Raw genomic sequence first — 17,211 nt, 5'->3', positions numbered from 1 at the left:
TTTGGACAGCTGACTGTCACTGACCCTGGGTGCTCAGAATGGTTGGTGGGCTCAGCAGTGCCGGTTGCTCACTGCCTGGGATGGTCCTGGGGGCTCACCGGGGCAGCCCAAAGCCTGTGTGTGGTCAGGGCGCTGCCTCCCCTCCCAGAGCAAGAGATTACAAAGAGCACAGCTGAGAAACTCAAAATACATTAGAAGGAAGCGAAATGGGAGCTGGGGAATTCAGCATTGCAACCGCCTGGGGCACTAGCATTAATCAATAGAGTCCCAGGAGTTGGTATACTTTCTACAGCTGAAAAAGGCAACTAGATCACCACAGCCCATCGTAGGCTAGCAAAAGTAGGACAGAGGCAAGCCATCATGCTATGGGAGTGAAAGGTTTGTCACCCCATCTGTCACCTCTTGCATAAAGGACTGCCATCTCAGGACAAACATCTGATACTGGTTCACCTTCACCTGTCCAGCCAGCTGCTCCTTCTGATAGTCTCCTTTTTTTGATCAGGAGGTGTTGTCAATATTTAGGCCACTATTCAGGGAAGAGTGTCAGTAGTGTCCAGGCATTGCCTTTTCTCCAGCTACTCTGAAAATCCCCATCCCAAGCTCCACTTTCAAGCTGAAGGGACCAAATAGCAGCAGCATTATTTCACTATTGCTTATTTTATTGGCAGGAACTGATGCAGCAAGTGGGTCACGGTAGAGGACTCCAAACATCATTAAATAGTCTTAGAGGACAGAGTTGCCTTCTGATGCTCCTGAGTTCAGAAAAAAGCTGGACTCACAAGGGCACAGTGTCACCCTCATCAAGGTCCCGTCTGAAGCTCCTCTCACCATTTTAATTTCCCTTAGCATATTACCTGCCCTAAGAGCTTTACTTCACTTGTTGGGTTTGGCGTCTGGTTTGTACTATTTTTTGAGAATTCCAGAACATGTTTCTGATTTTGGTCATCTTCATCTTCTTCTTATGATTATTAATAATATTTTTCCTTCCAGTCACTGGACTCATTGCCATGTTGGCTGCAAGGCTTCAAGACCAATTGCCATTTAAAGAATCACAGAATCACAGAATATTTTTGGTTGGAAGGGACCTTTGAGATCATCGAGTCCAACCAACAGAAAAAAAAAAAAAAAAAAACACACCCAAAAAATCCCAGAACACCAACACCAAAACCAAACCAAACGCCCACAACCACACCCCACCCCACCCACAAACAGACACAAACCAACAGTCTCGGGCACTAGAGCATGCCCTGAAGTGCCACCTCTACACGTTCCTTAAATACCTCCAGGGATGGTGACTCCACCACCTCCCTGGGCAGGCTGTTCCAGTGCCTGACCACCCTCTCAGTAAAGTCATTCTTCCTAATATCTAAACCTCCCCTGCCCCAACTTCAGACCATTTCCTCTGGTCCTGCCATTATTCCCTTGGGAGAAGAGGCCAACACTCACCTCTCTACACCCTCCTTTCAGGGAGTTGTAGAGGGCAATGAGGTCTCCCCTCAGCCTCCTCTTCTCCAAACTAAACATGCCCAGTTCCCTCAGCCTCTCCTCCTATGACTTGCTCTCTAGACCCCCCACCAGCTTGGTGGCTCTCCTCTGGACACCCTCCAGCAGCTCAATGTCCTTCCTGTAGTGAGGGGCCCAGAACTGAACACAGCACTCGAGGTGAGGCCTCACCAGTGCCCAGTACAGAGGCACCATCACTTCCCTGCTCCTGCTGGCCACGCTGTTCCTGATCCAGGCCAGGATGCCATTGGCTTTCTTGGCCACCTGGGCACACTGCTGGCTCATGTTCAGCCGGCTGTCCACCAGCACCCCCAGGTCCTTTTCTGCCAGGCAGCTTTCCAGCCACTCTTCCCCGAGCCTGTAGCATTGCCTGGGGTTGTTGTGACCGAAATGCAGGGCCTGGCACTTGGCCTTATTAAACCTCATCTCATTGGCCTTGGCCCATTGATCCAACCTGTCCAGGTCCCTCTGTAGAGCCTGCCGACCCTCAAGCAGATCAACACTCCCACCTAGTTTGGTGTCATCTGCAAACTTACTGAGGGTGCACTCAATCCCCTCGTCCAGATCATCAATAAAGATATTAAACAAGACCGGCCCCAAAACTGAGCCTGAGGGACACCACTGGTGACTGGCCGCCAACTGGATTTCACCCCATTAATTACAACTCCCTGGGCACGGCCATCCAGCCAGTTTTTTACCCAGTGAAGAGCACACTTGTCTATGCCATGATTCGCCAGCTTCTCCAGGAGAACGCTGTGGGGGATGGTGTCAAAGGCCTTACCAAAGTCCAGGTAGACAACGTCCACAGCCTTCCCCGCATCGAGCAGGCAGGTCACATGGTCATAGAAAGAGATCAAGTTGGTTAAGCAGGACCTCCCTTTCATAAACCCATGCTGGCTGGCCCTGATCCCTCGGCTGCCCTGCACTTGCCGTGAGAACTCACTCAAGATGATCCTCTCCATGATCTTTCCCGGTACCGAGGTCAGACTGACAGGCCTAAAGTTTCCCAGATCATCCTTCCGGCCCTTCTTGTAGATGGGCGTCACACTGGCCACCCTCCAGTCATCTGGTACCTCTCCTGTTGACCAGGATTGTTGCTAGATAATGGAGAGAGGCTTGATGAGCTCTCCCACCAGCTCCCTGAGTACCCTTGGGTGAATTCCATCCGGCCCCATAGACTTATGCGTGTCCAGGTGCATAAGCAAATCCTTAACTACTTCCTCCTGGATTACGGGGGGGTTGTTCTGCTCTCCATCCTTATCTTCCAGCCCAGGAGGCTGAACACCCTGGGGGTAGCTGGTCCGACTATTGAAGACAGAGGCAAAGAAGGCATTAAGTATCTCAGCCTTCTCCTCGTCCTTGGTCACAATGTTTCCCCCCACATCCAGTAAGGGATGGAGATTCTCCCTGACTCTCTTTTTAGTTCAACCTTCCTCTCTTTCAAGAGCACCTTCTCATAACACTGCCATATTACTGCTGCAAGTCCATGGAAAATAAAAACTTGAAGGATACATCCCTGTGTATGCTTTGTACCATAAATGTTTTCTCTCCCTCTCCTATGAAACAGAAGGTCCCCCATACCATGTGCCTGGTAGTACAGAGGGAGACCCCCAAAACCTCAGAAGGCTTAAAATAAAATTTTTTGCCATGAAAAGTTAGGATCTGGCAGCCTGATGCAGTGGGATATCAATCTTAGAGCAAAAAGGATCTGCTGACTGAACAAGTCTCCCCAGTTTGGGACCAGCCAAGGATTCATCACTGGTGCCCCAGGAACTAAGAGAAGTCCCGAGGTCCCAGCAAGGATAGAAGAGGAGGGGACATGCCTACTAGAACAAGGGGAAAAAAAAATCCAACCAACCAAACAAACAAAACAAACAAACAAACAAACAAACAAAACTCTGGAAGAAGAAATAGGTTTTCCTGAGATTGACAAATATTCCAGATTCCTCCCTTTTCTCCTTTGGTACTGAACTGAACATTATACAGAAAAGCTGTCAAAATCTGCTGTCTTCTATAGTTTGCAAATAAATAGCAGCTAAAACCCAGCAGACTTAGATGAAACGAAAGCTGTCTAACTTGGTCTCCCTGTGCCTTATGATGTGATGATGAGGTTCCTCCTGTCCTTGGGCCCTTACTGCACTGGGTGCTCAGGCTCCACGTTATGGGTTTGGAAAGTTGATCAAACCCCACGGGGCTCTCTCAGGACAACGACAGCTTAGTCCTTGCATTGCACGAGAAAAAGCTTGCATGGATGTCTGCATTCACCCTGACTTCAGTGCCAGTCTGCCAGCAGATAACTCCGTCAGAAGCTGATATGTGTGGAGCAGGGAGGACACCCCTGCTGGCCTGTGGATGGGCAACACGTAGTGCAGCAGAGAGACAGAAAGGAAAGTTATGTGTCCCAGCTGAGAAAACATTAGACTGCAGCTGGCCAGAAAACTGACTCCAAGAGAGAAAGGACCTGCACAAAGGAAGAAGGGGGGAAAGAGAGATTTCTGAAGGCAAATGCAATAGTCATTTCAAGTCAACTAAAAACAAATCGCTTGCTGTGCTCTACCATAACTTATCTCAGTGGGGAAATCCACAGCTGGGCAGAGTGAGAGTAAATTGTATATGTTGACAGCCAAAACTATCCCCCAGTAAGTGGAGACACAGGCAGATTGGAGATACAGAAGACTACTGAAGATAAAGAAATAGGGTTGGGTTCTTACAGCCAATGCTTCAGCAGCCTTGAGACTGTTGGTGTCACAAAGGAAAAGTCTTGCAGAATCCAAATCCTTTGTTCACCTTCAAGACTCAAAAAATGTGAATGTGTACAACTAGCCATGCTGTGGAGGAACCTAGCTGCCAAGGCGCATATATCATATTGCATCAGCTAAAGGGAAAAACAAATCAGACCCGAGCCTGGTTTCTGTCTGTGTGTGGGTCAGGTCACCCATGGCCATCAGAGCCCTTCCTTGTCACTATCTAGCTGCCTGGCTAGAGTCCTTTGCAGATAAACAGGAACCTTAGGGCTTAGATGAAATTAAGTCATTAGTGTGTTGTGGTACTGCCCCAAGACTGAGTGCCAAGCACTTCTCCTTGCTCCCAGGGAGAAGGGATGAATCGGAAGACCTATGGCATAAAACGTCTTCCCAGAGACACCTCTGGATCCACCCCTGTAGGGGTGACTGAGTGGGGACCCTGCTGGGATACTGTGCAGGGCTGCTGGATGAGGAATGAAGACCCCACCTCATCTTGCAAGAAAGCAAAGGACTCAGCTTGAGACCTGAGGCACAGGCTGAGCTTTGCACCCACATGCCAGGGAGCAGGGCAGGTTTTGCATCATGAGAGGCTTCCATAGAAAGGAATCAGTCCCTGGCTGGTATGAGACAAGCCAGTGCTGTTCCCTCCAGCCAAGACATGCCCCCACCCCTGTCGGAAGGAAAGAGGATGGCAGAGCTGTATCTGCAGATCATGAGGCTGGTATAAACAAAGGCATTTCTGAAGCATGTCCCCAAGCCTTTGGCTGCAACATACAGCTCCCTTCTGCATTTTTTGTTTTTCAAGTTGAATCTGCAGCATTTCATCAGCATAGAAGTATTTCTGCCCTTTGTTGCAGTGCAAGGCAGCATAGGAAAATGAGTGTGATGGTGAAGGTGGCAGCTGAGCTAACCCAGCTCTCATCAACATGTGCTTTAGCATCCTGCAAGTGCTCTCTCTGCATGTCTGCAAGGTGCACATCATCCATGTGGTCTCTGATAGTTCAAGGCAGGCTAGGACTTGTGCCTACCATCCTCCCACTTTCTCCCAATGACTGCAAGCCCTACCCATCTTTGTCTCCTGGTCAAACAGCCTGCTAGCTGCAAATGCTCCTACTAACCAGGTCTCAAGTTCCCTGAGGCACAGAGTAGGAGGAGGAGGCAGGGCCACAGCAACCAACTCACCCACAAGGACCCTAAAGCCTTCAGTGGACTTCTTTGGGAGTTCTCACCGGTGCAGGGACCCAGAGCACTCATCCACTTAGGAGGCCAAGACTAAGCACAGCCACCAAATAGCACTGCGGTGTTTCCAAGGTTGATTGCTCTCCTCAGGGTGCCTCATTGCCTCTGTAAAGCTGGGCCATGCACAAACTGAACCTTTTTTCTCATCCTCACGACACATCTTCTAGGAAAGCATGGTTTGCAAGACCAAGTAGGTAGAGAAAGACTCAGTATAAATATAACAGTCTCCCAGACCAACTGTAAACTTCAATCAATCAAACAAATCGTAACTTTACTCAGGACATAAACAAACCTTGTTCTTGTAAGATGGCATCACTTTGTCTCCTTTCCCTCATCCTTGAGGAGACAGCTCTCATGGTGGCTGTGCAACACTCACAACACACATCCCTCTCACCCGTCACCAGAACTCACCACCTTCTCTTCTCCTAAACCTTAAGAGCCATGTATCTTCTGCAGTGACTCAAATAGTGGCTTGTTGTTGTCCAGTCTGCCGTGATACGGAGAGCACCCAGCAGAAAAATCAACGTGCAACAAAGATGAATATAATCATGGCACTTCAATTGCTGACAAAAGGCATGTAATGTGCAAACATCCACCTTTTCTCCTGCCTCAGTGTGTTCTCACACCAAATTAGCACAACAAGATCTTTCAGGAATCCCTGAAACCATTTAAAAAAAGCATTAATGGGAAAATAAGATACTGGCCAAATGAAAAAAGCACCAAAACAGCGAAGTGACATGTTTTTCCCAACTGGCTTCCCTTGGAGCAGGGGAGTACTTCAGGGTAGGGGGAAGTGAGGGATGCTGTTAGAGAAGGTAGCTGATGGGGGCCCATACAAAGCCTTCCCAAGGAATCTCCCTTGGTGGCTTTTCCCACAGCATTACACAGCACAGCACAATCGAAATGTCGGCAACGAAATAACACAGCTTGTCTTTGGACCTCCACCACCTCCCCTGCCCCACATTCCCTGAATCAAGCAGTATGACAATATGGTAAGGCACCACACAAATAAGTTTTCCCAAAGTAAAACAAGGGAAACCTTCATTTTGGACACCTGGGGTCTGACACGAGGCGGGTTGCAGGCGAAAGAAAAGCTCCTGCCTCCGTATAAAGGCAGCACTGTGGAATCAGGTGAAAAGTGGGTTTTTTTTTTGGTTGTTGGGGGTTTTTTTTGTGATTTGAATTCGATATTCCTGCCTGCTCTTCCAAAAGGTTTCCTTGCCCTCCATGGGACTGCACCATGCAACAAGGCAGCCTAAGGTGATTTATAGCATTGGGTGAAAATCAGATGAAATTCAGTTGTTTCCCACTTGAGCTTGAAACTAAGCAAGCTTGGGCTTTTCTTTGGGGTGAAATTGAAGCACAAAGGAAAACTTGGGGGGTGAGAAAAAGGCAGAGAGGGAAACCAGGTAAGCTGAAATGGAAAAGTGTTTTTTTCCTGAACTCACGTGAACCCAAACCACTGGCCTCCATGCATCCACGACCCTGTCCACACCAGCCTGTAGCACATAAATCTAACACTGAACTTGGAACTGAGCTTCAACATGGTTTCAACCACATGCAATTAACCCGAGTACAGGATTTTTTTTTCAGGGACTGGTCAGGTCCTGCCTGCATTTTAACTGGGAGAAAACTTGCGTTGCCAGCAGATGTTGCCATTTTTGCAGTGGTATGTAGTTTGGGACCACATATGCTTGGAAAAATTGCGTGCTCAGGCTATTAGCAAGGGCAGGGAAAAGATTCGCTGTAAAGATGAAATGCATTAAAGAAGCTCACATGCTTTCTGATGGTGCTATGCCAGGCATCAGTAAATGTGACCAGCTGAAATTGCCTCCAAAAAAATAAAAGTGGAGGGGTGGAGGGGTGAGGGGGAGGAGGGACTGCTGGAACCCAGAATTATTTAAAAAGAAAACAAAACCTGGAAACATTCACCAAGTGAAGCCAGACTTTGATGATTATGTTGTAATTATTCATGGTTGAAGGGACAGAAAAAACCTCCAGCATTTAAATGTGATTATTTGTTTGTTTTTTTGTTTGAGTGCAATTGCTAATGGTGATGGTTAATGGGAAAAAAAGAAAGGAAGAATTGTGTATAATTGACACACAGCGCCTGCCCCCTGTATTAGTTCCCAAGTCAACCAGCAAAACCATAGTCTTATCGCTTTGGGCCTTGTGTGGACTTTACTCGTAAACCTGTATTCCAAATCCTGGGTAGTTGCCAGGAATGACTCTATTTAAAAAAAAAAAAAAGATATCCTGGAGGGTTATGAAATACATTCCCCTGTAAGCCATACTCCATCCCTGTTGTTGGCATTGAGAGCAAGGAAAAAAGCACTTTTCTTTCTCATTTTTTAAATACATACATTTAAGAATAATTATGGGATGCTCTGAAATGGCTTTGTACCCCTTTGAAGTTCTGCCTTCAATCTGAAAGAGATCCCAGGAGTCCAAGTGTGTTTGTGAGCCACAAAACTTGTGCTTTGACAAGCCCAAGGTAGGATGCAAGGACTCAAGCTTCCCCTAGTGCTCCCCTGGCATCTTTCTCTGCCATCTGTGAATATCCAAGGAAAACTATTCTGCAGACTTCCCAGCTGCGAATGTCCTGCTGCCCTGCACATCCCCTCTGGTTACCAAGAACAATTGCATGCACAAAAGTAAAAGGTTGTGAGCTCTAAACTCTACACTTCTTCCTATCGGCAAGATCTTGAATTCTCTGCTCAAGAAGCAAAGACAAGCCAGCAGAACTCCATGCATCGAAGATCTTCAACAACAAAATATACCAGCTCAGACAATAGTGCTGTTGGCTTAAGAGGTTTTCACGATGTCCATTAGTGATTTAGGAACATACATTGCCCTGACACCTAAGAGATTTAAGTACTTCTGAAAATGCTTATCGAAGCAGGAATGCAAAAGTAAAAACTGTGGCCTGTGCTCCTCAAATAGTGGCCTTAGACTGGATTGGACCAAGATCTCACAAGGTCCGAGATACGATGTTTCCGCCCTGCCTAATGGTGGTACGGCGCATTGTACCACCCTCTTGGTTCCTAGAAGAGCAGCTGCTGCCTGAGGTTCTTCCTGTTTCCTGTTGGAAGCCACCCAAGCTGTGAATAAACGCCATGGGTGGGCACTGAAATATCCAAGGCAACCTGAGACCTTTTTGGTTCCTTCCTAAACATGGGAGCATCATGCATGGAACTCCTCTGGGTTACTAAAGACAGTGGCGCTGGTAGATGTGACAGAGGTCCCATATCCTTCTGGAGCAGAGGTGGGAGACTTGGAAGTCTAACTTACCAGTCCTAAAGTGGCAACATCTTTGAGCAATTGACTCCAGTCCAGGATGTCTGAGATGTTTTTTCCATCCAGCGACCTTATCCCCAGCCCTGAGCAATGAAACACTTGGGAGGGTTGTGTCATTCCCCTGCAGCGTGGCATGGTGAAGAGCAGAGCATCGGTTTAAACTACAGCCAGATGGGTTCAAGTCAGAAATTAGAGAAAACTTTCTATCAGGAAAGACAAAAAAGCAAAGGGATTAATTTTCTGGTGACAAGCTGGTTTAAGTCTTTCTACCTGGCCAAGCGATCTCCTTTCCAGAGAAAGGAAGGGACGGGACAGGTTTGAGAGTGGCTTCCTGGAGAAAATGGAGGTTGGGGGAAATCCTGAAAGAGCCCTTCAAGACTTGCTGGGATGGCAGATACTGACCGCGGGAGCAGCAGCAGCTTCATCATTTGTCCCTACCCAGGGCGCGTAGGAACAGGGGGTCCTCAGACCAGCGGCAGTGGCTGTTGCACCAGGGATGCTCTGTCTTTCTGATGGGGTCTGGACCCACCTGGTGATCCTGGACGGCCGGAAAGGTCCCGTTCAGGCAATGACTGCTAAAGGGGCATTTTGACAATCACCTCTGTGCAGTCACCAACAGGCATTGGCATTAGCTGGATTTATAGTGAAGCTTTATCTGTTGCCTGCAATTCTAATTTGTGGTTCGTGAGCCATAAAACTCCAAGTTTTCCAGGCAGGGGAAAAAAAGAAGTGACGATTGACTGTTACTGCTGCTTCTTTTTTTTCCACTAGAGCTGTTTCTTATGCAGTTGTAACCAAATAGTAACCAAATAGACTGTCTATTGGCCAGTGCTGTTTATTCCAAAACAGTATGGATTTCCCATTTGTAATTCAAAAACCATAGGGTGTAACTTTCTTTGCTTGGCATGAAGCATGGTCGAGCTTCTAGGACACAGAGATGATCCTGAGGAAAACTGTTCCTGCCTGGAGAAGGATCCATGAGAAATAAAGTGCCTTTCACTTTTGGTGAATAATGTATTTTTTAAAAGCATCTCCAGCTTAAGCTGCAAAGCAGCCATTTGTTTCCCAAAGTGAGTATTTATTAGACTCTGCATAGTTAAATACTTTTTATTCCCACATGAAAACTCATTTTTCTTGCCCCACGCAATGGACAGGCTTCCATTTACACTTGAAATTGGTTTTTGACATGAGTTTCATCAAATTAAAAGGAAACTACAGAATTACACAGAAATATTAGCCTGTATCATCTCATGTGAGACATAGAATAAAATCAGAACAAACTCACTATCAAACTGAAACCTGGCTGCCCACGCTGGGCACTGCAGCTATTTCTGCTTTTCTCTAAAGGGGTGTTATCAGCCCACCACAAGCCAAGGCTGCAGCCTGTGGCAGCACATTGAACAACTGAGCCTCGCTGAGTTTCACTTGCTAAAATGCTGCAATTTGGGGGGGGGGGGTAAGGAGCAAAGTTCCTCACCCTCCTGATCAAGGAGAAAATTTGGCAAGCATTTTAAAATTTTCAAAGTAGTTGCAAAGCTGCAGGAACCAAAAGAAGGCGGTGGGAAAACGCAACAGCTCAGAAATACAGGATTTGTAAGGTATGGGGTTTTCCATATTCCCATGATTTCTGAGAGCCTGAAAAATGTTGGTATGTTTACCTTGCAGAGTAATGTCATTATGGGGGAAAACATCCAGGCTTTGGTGTATTATTCAGTGCTGGCATCTTATTCAGTGCAGGTAAGATGTGGGGTTGGGTCTTGCATCCTCCATCTCCAGAAGTGTTCAAGATCAGGTTGGATGGGATTTGAGTAACCTGGTCTACTGGGAGGTGTCCCTGCCCACGGCAGGGGGGTTGGAACTAGATGGTCTTTATGGTCCCTTCCAACCTAAACCATTCTATGATTTCAAGAAAGGTGTGGAGCAATGCAAAGGTGCCAACAAAGGCTCAGGAGAAAAGAGCCATCATCTCAGTGATACCTGCAAGCCAGGACCAGATCCCACCCCAGCTATGGGAAAGACCCCACAGAAAGGACAACCTCAGCTGGTATAACATGATGTAAGGGAGATCTAGGGAAGTTTGCTCATGAGGTACACCAAGAATTGGAATAAAATGGATGAGAAGAGGGTGGGTTTACTGGGGAGGAGGTTCAATGCACATCCCTAGGAATAGGTTAGAGGAGGAATGCAGCAAGCGTGCAGGCGAGGGCTGGGGTGGGATGGACTGGGCAGAAGCGCAGGGTCCAGCCCAGGCGCAGCTCAAGGGACCACAGAGCATTTTGGCAAGCAGACCCTCCTCAGGAGCCAAAGGGCAGAGCAGGAAAGCTTCCTTGCAGTCCAATTACTTCGGCGGGAATCTAAAAGATATTCCCATTGCCTGCGAAGCTGTGTGCCAAGTCTGGTGTTTGTTTGTGTCTGTGTTTATTTCTCAGAGAGTTTCTTATTCTGCACCCCAGGGAACTGGCTGGATGCAAGCTCTGGCCTTCTCATGGAATAAGAATTAACTCCTGGATCTTGGCAGCATCAGGAGGAGATCGGCTCCTCCTGAATTGCAGCCTGACGAAAGCCCCGCAAGCTGCAAGTCACCCAAAAAGCAAATGCTCTGTGCCTCCCATCTGCCCAGAGACCCAAAAAACCCAGGCCCATCTCTGTCCTGTAGCACTTGGGGGGCTTTCGGTGTTGCTTGGGGACCTGGTGTGCTTCCACTACAGACATAATCATCCAGACCACTGTGGGCTTGAAGGGCCCATGATTCACAGCTCCATGCCAAGCTTGAAAGTGGGTAGGGGAAGCAGTTTGAAAACAAGAGTGAAAGGCACAGTACTGTTTCAGACAGCAAAATAAAATGGTATTTACCCAAGCCCAGTTTTCCGCTGGGCTTTTAAATTTCTGAACTAATTAAAATCTTCTGGTACAAATTGCTTTTGCTTCTCCAATGGACCATGCTGACTTGCACAAAGGGAGGCTCTGACCCATCCTTTCAGGGGCTACTTCTGTTGTAAAAGGGTGTGAGTAATAGCTGAAACATGTGGGGACTTTAACATTTGGGGAAGCTTCTCCCTATCCCCAGTGGGGATAAACCAACGTCAGTTCTTGGTGGTTGCAGGGAAATGACCTGCTGGTCTCGGACTTCCTGCATCCCGGCATCACACATTCCTGCTAGCAGTGAATCACATGGAACAGACGTGGCACTTGCCCACAGAAACCCAGCTCGGGCTCAGGGAAGTCTGGGCAGAGAGCGGGAAAGTGATGTGAAGGAAAACACCCAAGTCACTAAGAAAACGGGTCTCGAGGCTCCCAGGCTTATATCTACCCAGGGGACCTGAGCACTGCACATGCCTGAGCCACAAGAAGCCTGAGAACTTGTTGCTCTCTCCCTTTTCTTGTTGCTGTCTACAAAGAAGGCAAAAAAGCAGCTTCAGACACTTGAAAAAGAAAATGCTGATGCACTGAGGCACTGGGCAGAAACATCAAGAATATCTTCTTGCGAGCAGCAGATGCTGCAGGGAGAGGTAGGGCTGTAGACTGGAAACACCAACTGCTCGGGCCAAATGGGCACCCCAGCAGCCAGGGCTATTTAGCCAGGTCCATCTAGTAGCCTAGACCTCATTTTAAAGAGAGGTGGTCTCTGGAAAAACACAAGATCCATCTGATTTGTAATCTAATCTTCTGAGGACATTCACGGCATATAAACTCTTTTCCATGGAAACCTATCTGCAGAATGATACGCATGCCAGATGCCTTGATTTAATTAGCCCATATAATATCCTTAGTTACGTTTAAACATCTGACCCATGCTAACAAGATTGAGTACTTCAAAGATGGGTGAATCATTTTTCATACCAGAGCAAAGGAACATCGGCAGAGCCAAATTTACAGCGAGCACCCAGTGACGTCCCCTTTGCCAACGCGTTCACCATTTTCACTGACCTTGGAAATGACTGTATCACCAATTAAGTAATTTCTTCCAAACAGCAGGATGGTGTTGTCCAGATTCCCGATGGACCCTGAAAAGGATCCCACATGAAAGTACATCCCAGCCAAGGCGTCCAGAGGATTTTGTGCTGGTTCAGAGCAGAATGATGCACATTGACCATGTCTCCACGGCATTTTAAATGCTCTCTGCTGGGAAGCAAACACAGACCCGCAGCAATTCGACCAGCACAGAGCTCCTTGCAATGCTACAGAAGTCTGAACGTACAAATAACCTTTACCTGTCCTCTATTTGGTCTTTGGATAGCACACCACTGTGGGATTCATATTTACCGGCACCTCATTTCTTCTGGCCTCTCGATGCAGAGTGAAGAGGAACACAGTTCACGCACCAGCAATGGAAACAGAAAAGCTTCCTAGAGTTGTTTGCATTGGCACAACGGGTTTCACTGACATCTTTGCATCATTCACAGTCTATGACGCATGAAATATTTAGGGTTATCACTAAACCGAAAGTTTATGGACTAAACCCAAAGTTCACTGAACACCCAGCAAGAACAACTCCCAGCAAGAGGGACCAGACACTGTCTCAGGCTACCGCGTTCAGAATAATTCTCAACTTTCCGATTTCACAGATGGCCTTTAGGCTACAGTTCTGGTTTGAATAATGGGTGATTCGGACAGAACACTCTGGTATTGCATCATGAAGACCACGAAGATGCTGAAACAGGCAGGGAAAGAGCAGCTGGAAGATGTGAAGGTGCAGATGACCCACCTCCAGACTGGCGGCAGTTGCCGACAAAGGTAAAGAAGAACCTCTGCTTTGATGTTTTGGCTTTAAGGAAGTTGTGCTAATGGAAGTTGATAATTACAGGAACTGATATTAGGAGTGCAGGTAGGGCAATTGGAAATCTCTGCTTTCCTAGGTAGTAGTTATAGGAGGCTTTATTTGTTGCTTTGATGAAGATAAGGACTTGAATGCATTTAAACAACAGAAAGTCTTACAACACATTTGGTATAAAGCAAAATTCCTTTCCAGCTCAACAAGAAGTATCTGGAGGTACATGTCCAAGTGCACCTTGGTGGTGTTGAGGTGTGAGGAAGATCGGTGTTGCACAGCCATAAAGGCTGAAAGAATGCAGCATCTCAAGACAGAGTCAGGCTTTCCATGGCCCAACAGCTTCGTCCTGTCCAGCAGTGCCTGGCAATGAAGCGCTGCTCAGAGGTGCCACAGGCACCAGCACATGACCAAGGCTTTTATGTATGTCCTAATCGAGACCAAGCTGCAGCTACGATTAGTTATTTGAAAATAAAAAATTAAACTAAATTAAATATTGCATCACAAGACGTTCCCCTACAGACAGTGTCATGGGATAACATTGATATCATCAAATACAAGACAAAACTTTCAGAAGCTCTTTTCATACTGATAGGAAATGTTCAGTTGCTGAAATTTTCCAAAATTAAGACTTGTTGGTAAAAACCGTGTTTTGTGGGAAATGAAATAAGGGATGAATCTATTATTACATTCCACTGCAAACAAAAACAGGCTCAGAAAGGCCAGAAACACCCACAAAACAATCCACCCCACTCCCTATGCCTCCTTAATCTTCTGTGCCTCCAACTGGTACCACAGCTCGCAACGCCGTAAGTGATACCACTACATGGAGCTAACAGCCCTCAGTGCTTTTAAAGCGATTTCTTAATTTAACTTCCAATTTATGAAGGCATTTTACCATCCTTCAACTCTCATTTTCTCTGAGCAAACACAGATCCCACTTTGCAAAACTTTAAATAAATGGATGTCGCCAAATTATTAAAATTAAAGGCAAGTTCAGAGTTGGCCAAGCGAATCATGGCTGGAAACCAGCTTCCAAAATTCCCTTAGTGGCTTTCAGACGATTGTGGAAAGATGCCATCAGAGAAAATGCTGTGTCTGCAAGCATCACCTCACCCTGGTATGTTTGGAAAGCTTCTAGAAAGCCTGTGCCACGGGGAGTGGACTGTGTACAGATCGTACATCATCCTGCTACCTCCTGGGGGATGGCCCAAGCCATTAATCAACAATTGCTGTCCTACTCCATCTTACCCACCTTGGCTTTACTTTTCTAACTTCCTAGCGACAGAAGCATCCTATGAAAATACTTGGAGACGCTTATTCCTGGGGCTCGCAGGTACTTACCACCTGCCACTGCTCCGTTCTTGCACCAAGCTTTCAGGCAAAGGCTTACTTGAACCTTGACGTAACTCGCAGCCTTTGCTAAACACACATTTGACGGAAAATGTGAATTTCCAGCATTTTACCTGTAGCTTTTCACCCACGTGCAGTGTGTTTGGCTGGCAGTTGCTGGGTTTGGATGCTTTACTACCTTTTGAGGATCAGGATGGTGGCACATGTGAACTGGTGGCCAGGCACAGTGAGGCTGCCTGATTTTCTGTTGGAAAGATTCATTGTGCATTTTACAAACACCAGATGCTTGATGATAGGAAAATAAAGCATACTTTCCAGTAAACAAAAGCAGACCTCGTTTGTCTCTGAAGCATGAACAAACAAACAAAAGAAAAAAAGTGAAAAAAAGTGCAAAACAGAACAGTACGAATCAGGCTCATACACATGCATCGGGGGGGAAAGTGCTGAAACCAGCAGGAAACGCGTGTACCTGGAGATGGGCTAATGAGCTCTGCAGTGCAACGATGCTCTTGGGGGGCTGCAACCTCCCTTCCCTTGTGCAGGGCTGAGTGGGTGCAGGAGCCGGGCACCCCGTGTGGCTCTCAGGCATGCCACAAGTAAACCCCAGACCTCTTATTTTTCTGCCAGGTTGCAACTTGCAGGGGACAGAGAGTTCATTTGGGAGGGAAAACAAGCCTGAAGGAGCCGATAGCTTCTACCCCTCTGCTCCTCTCTGGTGAGACCCCACCTGGAGTACTGTGTCCAACTCTGGAGTCCTCAGCACGGGAAGGACATGGACCTGTTGGAACGGGTCCAGAGGAGGCCACAAAGATGTTCAGAAAGCTGGAACATCTCTCTTACAAAGACAGGCTGAGAGAGTTGGGGTTGTTCAGCCTGGAGAAGAGAAGGCTCTGGGGAGACCTTATAGCCCCTTCCAGCACCTAAAGGGGGCCTACAGGAGAGATGGGGAGGGGACTCCTTATCAGGGAGTGGAGCAATAGGATGAGGGGGAACAGTTTTAAACTGAAAGAGGGGAGATTTAGATTAGATATCAGGAAGAAATTCCTTACTGTGAGGGTGGTGAGGCACTGGAACAGGTTGCCCAGGGAAGCTGTGGATGCCCCATCCCCAGAGGTGTTCAAGACCAGGCTGGATGGGGCTTTGAGCAACCTGCTCTAGTGGAGGTGTCCCTGCCCATGGCAGGGGGGATGGAACTCGATGATCTTTAAGGTCCCTTCCAACCTGAACCATTCTATGATTCTATGATAGGGAACAACAGAAAAAAAAACGTTAAACAAGTCGGGGCTTCCCCAGCAGCGTCTGGGGGCGTGCAGTAATGCATGCTAGAGGAAATGCTTTGAGACTGCCTGAGATTTACTGCAGTCTTGGTTGGTTCTCATAGCCCAGAGCAAATATATGAGCGTCAGAGAGTGCAAGGCAAAATCTCTTCTCTTCCTTGCTGCTGCAGAAAAGGGAACTCCACATTACACCCTAAGATAAGATTAATGAGCATGAGTAATAAGGAAAATGTTGCAATGTTGTTATATAAACCAAGGACAGACTCATCCATGAGCTCTTCTCCCCAGCCACACGTGAAATTCAGTGAGATGACCAGAAACCCCAGCCTGTCGACTCCAGAGAGACAACTGAGAAGGGACAGGTTAACAGCACGCAAAATCATGGCTGGAGTCTGGCAGCCCTTTAAACAATTCCATGTTTACTGTCCAAAGGCTTGCGGCTCAGACTCACAGATCTCTCCCCGTTAACGATAAATCTCCTGTTCTTTCTAAGCTGCAGCATAAAGACGTTATCACTGAGCCACCAACCTGCAGGGTCACGGGGGGACCCATGGGCAGACCCCCCCAAGTTGGGGGGGCTACTGCAGGAGCCTAGGGGGAGATGCACTGGGAGGCAGGAGGGAGTCACTTCTGAGCTAGAGGAATATAAATTCTGGAGATGTTAGAATTTCAAATTAGGGCTTGTTTTGCTTTGTTTTTTAATCACCATCTCCATAATTCCAAATAATTTTTGGAGAAACTCTCTTTCTGCCTTTAGAGGAAATTCTGGCACCAGCTTGGACAAACAACTCCAAAGCGAAAATAGCAGGAATCCTAAAGAAGGGACTATGCCCTCGACTGGAGATAGCCACAGGGACTAAATCCTCAGGTACCCGAAATGCTCTTTCTATCACCTGATCTAAAAAATGTAAATTGTCCGGGTGTTGTAGATGGAGACTGCACATCTGCTAACCCCGAGAAAGAACAGAGCAACCATCAGAAATGCTTGCAGCTTAAGCTTGTAGGGAGTCTTCCAATGAAAAAGATGGGA

This window comes from Numenius arquata, chromosome 3 (genome assembly GCF_964106895.1).
Source record: "Numenius arquata chromosome 3, bNumArq3.hap1.1, whole genome shotgun sequence".
NCBI lineage: Eukaryota > Metazoa > Chordata > Aves > Charadriiformes > Scolopacidae > Numenius > Numenius arquata.
Note: the sequence above shows the minus strand (reverse complement) of the source record.